Genomic DNA, 7,500 nt, shown 5'->3' with positions numbered 1-7,500 from the left:
GCTTCAACTGTATCGTCGACAAGGGCGCGGGGGAGGGGGTCATCGATTGACCACGCGCTCGTCAACAGTCCTGCCCGCGACCCCGTGTCGGGTGAAAACGGCGTTTCCTTCGAGGGGGGACGACGTTTGATTCTCGCGGGGGTAAACCGGCCAATGACGGAGCGGGAGGGTGGACTGAGGGGTGTGGCCAGGGGTGACAGGCGAGGGAGGATGGGTACAGGGCACAGCGCTGCTATGCCTGGGTGGCATCCCTTTCCTTGATACTGAAATAATTGGCCACAGAGGGTGTGTGTGTGTGTGTGTGTGTGTGTGTGTGTGTGTGTGTGTGTGTGTGAGTGTGTGTGTGTGTGTGTGTGTGTGTGTGTGTGAGGGGCGTTCATTGTGCCTCATGTCAGTTTATCAATGCAAGTAAACTCCCAACACAATTACACACTCTGAGCCGAGTAAATAACTCTTCTTTTTTTTTTTTGTTTCTTCCAAATCTTTTCAGTCACCCAACTATGAATCCCCTGACCTGGAAAACCTTTTGCCTCCTGAGTCTGAGGGAAGGACAATGGCGGCATTCACGCCCGAGCAGCCTGAGTGGCAGGGCTGAAGTCATCGTGGCATCCCGTCATCATCAACACGACCTGGCGCGCTCGGCTCACCGCCGGCCTGGGCCCAGGGAGCGTCTCGCATCAACAACGCCTCCATTCTTCCCAGAGGGCCGCGGCAGCGTGCGGCGAGGCGCGGAGGTGCGCGACAACACGCAGACGCTCCCTGGCTCGGCCGCCTCCCCCCCCGCGCCCGAGGTCGGCACGCTCGCACCTGGGGTTTGAACACGCCTACGGGCTACTGGATCGCACCGCGCTTCCTGTTTTGATTGTAGCCACCATTGAATCCGACTGTGAACTGTTGCCCCCCCGTTAGAGATAAGAACCGGGATGGCAGGGTCTCTCGGGGGAGCCGGGTTTGAGGGAATAGGGCTGGGAATGTTCACAGACACAGGGAGAGCTAGCATGGAGCCAGGGTCGTAGATTATCATAATTGGAGACAAAAGGGTTTTTGGCAGGTTGGAAGCAAGCCAGATGTGATATTATGGCCCCTGACTGAACAGACAATAGCTGTCAACTGTCCTGCGTGTGTCATTCTCTCTGTTGTGTGTCATTCTCTCTGTTGTCAAGACACGACACATGGAAAGTCCCCAAAAAATGAGATGGTCTGCTTTGTCTCTGCTATTTGAGGATGTATTAAGTACACTGATATAAACAGACCTATCTCCATGTACTTCCTAGAGGTCATGAACTAGTACGCAGACCGTGGGATGCCATGGGCCTAAAACAGACAGGATCTCAATCTTTTTTAGGGCATAAAAACCTCACCAACACATGTTGATACTGAGAGGAAACCCAAGGGGGGATTGGAGGAGCCATCTGTTGACCAAAGCCTTGGGGAAGCGCACACTAAGACGGACTTAGGATGTTGTTCTCCGCAGGTGGGGATGGTCGGAGGTCGGGTGGAACCCTCTGGAGAACGCGGCGGGCGGGGTGGAGAGGGGGGGGGCGCCGGGGGGGGTTAGGAAACCAACGGGAGAAGAGTTGCTTCATTGCTGAGCTTGGGTATAATATCATCTTCATTCACATCTCGCATGCAGGCGTTCTGAGGTGGAGAAGTAAAGAAAATCACAAAAGAATCAAAGGAGGGAATGAATGGGAGACAGTAGAGACTATCGGCACAATATGAAGGATCATTCATTTCATTCAGTTTTCAACTTAAAAAAAAATAAAGTGTTTCACCAGATGGTCCAGATCCAGACTCTGACGAGGGAATCTGCACCGCAGATGAAATGAGAGAAACCAAAACCATGTGACATTGAGTCAACTGAAATATTCTGACCCCCCGACTCCACAGGGGGTGTGGTCTGACGGGGGTCGCAGACGCCAACCCGCTGTGGGGAACCCTCCCTCAACTGGACCACGGAGATCATCTGACCCCATCGCCTCTGAAACGTGACCCCGGGCCGCCGCCGCGTCCTGCTCTGAGAGCTTAGGGCGAGATAATGCGCCCAGACGCTGCGCGCCACGGCGTGGGAGATCCAGCAGAGAGAGACGTCGTCTGAGGGGGGAGAGACATCGTCTGAGGGGAGAGAGGCGTCGTCTGAGGGGAGAGAGCCGTCGTCTGAGGGGAGAGAGCCGTCGTCTGAGGGGAGAGAGCCGTCGTCTGAGGGGAGAGAGACGTCGTCTGAGGGGAGAGAGGCGTCGTCTGAGGGGAGAGAGACGTCGTCTGAGGGGAGAGAGACGTCGTCTGAGGGGAGAGAGGCGTCGTCTGAGGGGAGAGAGACGTCGTCTGAGGGGAGAGAGACGTCGTCTGAGGGGAGAGAGCCGTCGTCTGAGGGGAGAGAGGCGTCGTCTGAGGGGAGAGAGGCGTCTGAGGGGAGAGACGTCGTCTGAGGGGAGAGAGACGTTGTCTGAGGGACGCGGACGTCTCACCCCGGCTTAAAGGGATCCTTTACACGGCGCTACGGTTACTGGGTTACTACGGTTACTGGGTTGGCAGTGGTTCAGCTCACGTGGAGGACGTGGAGCTAAGAGCTTTCACTGTCTCTGTCTCACTGTCTCTCTCTCTCTATCTCTCTCTCTCTTTCTCTATCTCTCTCTCTCTCTGTCTCTCTTTCTGTCTCTCTCTCTCTCTCTCTCTCACTGTCTCTCTCTCACTGTCTCTCTCTCTGTCTCTGTCTCACTGTCTCTCTTTCTCTGTCTCTCTCTCTCTCACGGTCTCTCTCTCTCTCTCACTGTCTCTCTCTCACTGTCTCTCTCTCACTGTCTCTCTTTCTCTGTCTCTCTCTCTGTCTCTTCTCTCTCTCTGTCTCTCTCTCACTGTCTCTCTCTCTCTGTCTCTCTCTCACGGTCTCTCTCTCTCACTGTCTCTCTCTCACTGTGTCTCTCTCTCTCACTGTCTCTCTCTCACGGTCTCTCTCTCGCTGTCTCTCTCTCTCTGTGTAGAGACCCTGAACCTGGAAGCTGCTGCTACCTGTGGTGCGACCCAGAGAGCGTGACTTAACCCGGCCATGTCCACGCCGGCGACCGTCATCACCGTGTCCTCTCGTCCCCTCAAGGCACTCTGGGATACCGTGTCAGACAGACGCTGGTCACACACAGCAGTGAGACCGTAGGCCGAGGTGTCAATATAACAGTTAAGTGCTATACAGGAAAAAAAAGTTACTCTTATTATTCAATTTTTTTGTACAGCACTGAAGTGTTATTTTGTAAATGACTGTACGTCAGGGAGTGACAGACCTGAGACGTGCTGACAGCCCGGACACACTCAATCAATCAATCAATCAATCAATCAATCAATCAATCAATCAATCAATCAATCAATCAATCAATCAATCAATCAATCAATCAATCAAAGCTTTATGGACCTGGGCCGGTCCTCATGATGCTCCCATCGTTACACAGCCCTTATAGGGGCCTGGGTTCAGTTCTGCCTCCTCCTCTCCTTCTCCTCCTCCACCTCTCTCTCCTCCTCCTCCTCCTCCTCCTCCTCCCTCTACTCAACTTCCCTCACCTCCTCCTCCCTCTACTCCTCCTCCCTTTCCTCCAGCTCCTTTTCCTTCTTCTCCTCCTCTCCACCTCCCTCTCCTCCTCCTCCTCTCTCTACTCCTCCTCCCTCTCCCTCTTCTCCTCCTCTCCACTTCCCTCTCCTCCTCCTCCTCTCTCTACTCCTCCTCCCTCTCCCTCTTCTCCACCTCCCTCTCCTCCCTCTCCCTCTCCTCCCTCTCCTCCCTCTCCTTGTCCTCCCTCTCCCTCTCCACCTCCCTCTCCTCCTCCTCCTCCCTCTCCCTCTCCTCCCTCTCCTCCCTCTCCTTGTCCTCCCTCTCCCTCTCCACCTCCCTCTCCTCCCTCTCCTCCACCTCCCTCTCCTCCTCTCCCTCTTCTCCTCCTCTCCCCCTCCCACTCCTCCTCTCCCCCTCCCTCTCTGGAGGTGAGGAGGGATTTAAGAGAACCAGATCTGTGTGGAGCAGATTGCTGTCTGGTTGTTGACCTGTCAGAGGATCCACAAATGTGCCACAGGATTGACATTCTAAATCGGCATTAGAGGCTTTTGTTGGGTCGGCTGGGCGTCGCCCGCACGCAGGCCTTGAGGGGGGGAGGGCCCCCGTCCACCTCAGCCCTCCCCAGACCAGGCCCCGAACCCTGGACAGGGTCAGCAGCACGTCAGGGTCAAAGGCCGTGGAAATGTTCTAGAAGCTTCTCATATACAGGTACCTGCTCATACTAGGGACCCGATACTCTCAGTGTGTGTGTGTGTGTGTGTGTGTGTGTGTGTGTGTGTGTGTGTGTGTGTGTGTGTGTGTGTGTGTGTGCGTGCGTGCGTTTGTTTACATGCGCTAACAGGGGGATAGGATGGAGCTGAAAAGACTAGCTCCTCCCCTTTAATCCCTTCAACAGTACACAGCCACCGGCTCATCAGCTCCGCCCCCCTTCCGTAGCCACGCCCCCTCATTCACCCTCCAGCTCCGCCCCCCCCGAGGAGGAGTTTGTTTATCACTGATTGTTCTGTGATATAATTACGGGAAACAAACAAGGCGTTTAATTAAGCAGATAAGTCCTGGCAGCGACCTCGCTGGTCTAATCAGCATAACGACGCTCCTCGCCTGATTAATAGCATTAAAGACATTTAAGATCTTATCGCGGAAGTAATCATCTATCAAACCCTTTGGGAATTAATGGCCCAAGAAGACAGCTTGATTATCAGTGTTTGCCTCGGTCAGATAACGATTCAAAGAGGAGGATGAGCTTAAGCTTAGTGTTGCATTACCTCGCTTTCAGCTGTATATATCAAATACAGGTACTTCAAAATGACACAATACATTAATATATGTGGGGCGGCTGTAGCTCAGTTGGTAGAGCGGGTCGTTCAATGATTGAAGGGTCAGTGGTTCGAATCCCAGCTCCGACTGTCCACATGTCGATGTGTCCTTGAGCAAGACACCTAACCCCAAATTGCTTCCAATGAGCAGGTTAGCACCTTGCATGGCAGCTACCGCCATTGGTGTGTGAATGTGTGTGTGAATGGGTGAATGAGAGGCCATTGTAAAGCGCTTTGAGTGCCGCTAAGTTGGAAAAGCGCTATATAAGTGCAGTCCATTTATCATTTAATAATACATATTAACGTCTCTCCGTGACTGATCTGATAGACAGAGTGTGCTAGTCTACACGGTGAAACACGCACCGGGGTCCTTCAGGCAGAGGCCCGGGCAGCTATGGCACGCCATCATGAATAGGGCCTCAACAAGGTCACCGCAGAACGCCTCCCCTTGACCTTGACTTCCTCCTGACCTTGACCTCCTCTTGACCTTGACCTCCTCCGACCCAAATCCCCGTCTGGTTCCTCTGGGTTCCGCCGCAGAACTGTGGAACCCAGAACTGCGGAACTATGACAACTACGGCCCGCGGGATGATGTTCCACCGCTGTGCGATATTCACACACACACACACACACACACACACACCTCCTTATCGCCGGACTCCATCGTGGCGTGTGTTTGATCTCCGATCCCCGTGGCGGCGTGCGTTTGACCAGCGTTACGGTGAAGCCCGCGGCACTATCCGCCCGGGGGAACGTGGCGTACCTCTCGCCGGGGCGTGGGCGCCCCTCGCGGGCGTCAGTCATCATCATCACCCCTGCTGCTGACAGCCCTCAGCCCAAACCCCACAGAACGCTCGCCAGCATTCAACACACATCCATCAACTTCCTGCAGAGCCCTTTGTGCCTCACAAAGACGAGCCGAGCCCTACTTATCGCTCACATCTGTAAATATGCTACGGTTTTGACAACGATAAAAGCCTTTGTAATACCCCCCTGATCCGACTCTCTGAAGTAAATAGCGTCTTAGAAAGCCCCCCCCCCCCACTCCCCCGGCACCCCCGAACCCACAAAGCTCCTCTGTCACTGGAGCATGCCGTGGTGGGCGGATGACATTGAAGCACTGCTGCGCAGCGGATGAGTGGGGGTGCGGATGAGTGGGGGTGCTTAGTGCGGAGGAACTGACACCGATGTAGCCCTCGGTGTTACCCGACCACTATCACCCCCTCTTTGATCTCAGATTGCGTTCACGGTCGGGCGGGCGCAGACAGAGAACGCCCCACTGTACACCTCCGCGACACGTACGGTTCAACCCACCCCCCCCCCCCGGCCCCTCCCCCGGCGGCGCACAATTGAAAACTCTAAAGATTGACTGATTGATACAAAGTAATTTAATCTCGCCGACTTTTATTGTGCTTTTAACTCTCGTGCGGAAGAGAGGGGGACAAAGGATCGCTCTGTGGATCGCCCAGAGCTGGGTTCTCGCTGCGGAGTCAGGGTATCCGATCCCTGCGAGCGGCTTGGAGCATTGTGGGTAGTGAAAAGGGGCGTTCTTGACTTCCTGAGGCTATCTGCGGATATGAGGCGGGACAGTGCTCCGGGGCGCCCTGGACAACGAGCGGAGGCTACTCAGATTCACCTCGTTAATCAACGTCAGCGCCGTGAACCACGCCCATCGCCGCATCGCACCGCGGGGTCAGGGTTCCGTTAGTCCTGACACTCTCTGATATTAGAGAGTGCAATAATAATAATAATAATAATAATAATAATAATAATAATAATAATAATAATAATAATAATAACTATAATTTATATAGCGCCTTTCACGAAACACAAGGTCACTTTACATCAGAGCAATAAACAGACAAGAGACAACAACAAGAACAAACACCAACAAACAACAACAACAACAACCAATCTAGCTGCCAAAGGCCTGGGTGAACAAGTCTCTTTTCAGTGCAGACTTAGCTGTCCAGTGTTGCGCCTGGTGGACCTCCATGGGGAGAGAGTTCCACAGGGTCGGAGCTGCTACCCTAAAGGCTCTATCCCCGAAGGTTCGCCTGCTGGCGTGAGGGACGGTGAGGACACCCAAGTCGGTGGAGCGCAGATTCCGTGAGGGAGTGTAATGATGGAGGAGGACAGAAAGGTATTGTGGGGCGAGGTCGTGGTGAGGTTTAGGGGCGAGGTCGTGGTGAGGTTTAGGGGCGAGGTCGTGGTGAGGTTTAGGGGCGAGGTCGTGGTGAGGTTTATAGGAGAGGAGTTTATAGATGATGTGGAATCTGACAGGAAGCCAGTATAGGTGTTCCAGGGTAGAAGTGTCCGTAGGATGTTCTCTCTCCTATGATGCTTTTTTAGCCTCTCTTACTCTGAAATGTAATTTAATGTAATGTATTGCTTTATAAATGTTCTTAGCCGGTAGACAAACATACTCCAGGAGCTTGCTTGATCGCCTTGTTGAGAGGGGTCAGGGAAGAATTTTTACAGCTCACTTATCTGGCCCCCGGGTGACTACTGGTTTTTTGCTTCCCTCTGGAATATGTAGGGGTGGGTCGTATGCCCTCCTCCCTTGTTCTCTGTAAAGCGCATTGTGTTGCCTCTGGGTATGAAATGCGCTATACAAATAAAGCTTTGATTGATTGATTGATTGAA

The sequence above is a fragment of the Borostomias antarcticus genome (assembly GCF_949987555.1).
Source record: "Borostomias antarcticus genome assembly, chromosome: 19".
Taxonomy (NCBI): Eukaryota; Metazoa; Chordata; class Actinopteri; order Stomiiformes; family Stomiidae; genus Borostomias; species Borostomias antarcticus.
This window is presented reverse-complemented; position numbering follows the sequence as displayed.